The 802-nt window shown below is 63.2% G+C and overlaps 1 protein-coding gene across 1 annotated transcript in view; it reads left to right on the top strand.

The window, feature by feature from the left end:
- Positions 1 to 802, top strand: part of LOC106736168 (sialic acid-binding Ig-like lectin 16) — a 9776-nt gene that overhangs the window by 2862 nt on the left and 6112 nt on the right. The window lies entirely within an intron of this gene.

The raw sequence follows: 802 nt of genomic DNA, 5'->3' as shown, positions 1-802 counted from the left end.
CTGTAGGCCCAGAGGGGCATCACCCCAAACCAGGCTCGTGCGCAGGGAAGTCGGAGCTTGGGGGAGGCTTCTTCCTGGGTGCTCTCACCTTGGGGGGCTGGTGTCCCTGTCGCGCTCACTCTTGGTCTCTGCCTGGTCTTCCGGTGAGTGTCCTTCGTTGGCTGCAAAAGGCTGGAGGACTGGACAGGGCAGGGGTGGTGGGCACTGGGCCTTGGCGCCCCAGTCATCCAGGAAGGGTCATCCCTTCTCCTTAGGGCGTCTCCTGATTAGCTATGCCGCCCCTCCCCCCAGCTCGGCCTCTGGGGTCTCCTAAGCAGAGGACCAACCCCGACCACAGTCCTACCCCAAGCTGGAGGCTTCAAGTTTCTGGCCTCCTCCCTTAGAATGAAGACCTGCAGGAGGGAGGCCACCCAGCCAGCAGCCACGGAGCAGGACACCCCCTATGTCCTGGCCCTGTCTCCTGTGGGAGTGATGAGCCCTCTGTCCACCGGGGTCCCATTGATCACCTCCCAGGAGGGCCAGGCCACATCCTCCTTCGTGACTTAAGAGTTGTCATGCCCCAAATAGCCTCTTGCTCCTGGTCCCTGTAAGTACAGTCCCCCAGGCCTGCGACCCTCCCCTCCGCACTCCTCTCCCAGATGCTCACCCAGGCCTGGCCCTCTACCGCCTGTGTCCAGCTCCAACTAGACCTTTCTCTTCCCGCCGCCTCATTCCTCCCCAGGCCCCGGCCCCTCCTCTCCTTCCCGTCCCCCTTCTCCAACACAAGATGCCAGAGAGCTCTCCCAAGCTCAGGAGTCCTCGG

The sequence above is a fragment of the Tupaia chinensis genome, unplaced genomic scaffold (genome assembly GCF_000334495.1).
Source record: "Tupaia chinensis unplaced genomic scaffold, TupChi_1.0 Scaffold000673_1, whole genome shotgun sequence".
In the NCBI taxonomy this organism is placed as follows: domain Eukaryota; kingdom Metazoa; phylum Chordata; class Mammalia; order Scandentia; family Tupaiidae; genus Tupaia; species Tupaia belangeri.
This window is presented reverse-complemented; position numbering and strand designations above follow the sequence as displayed.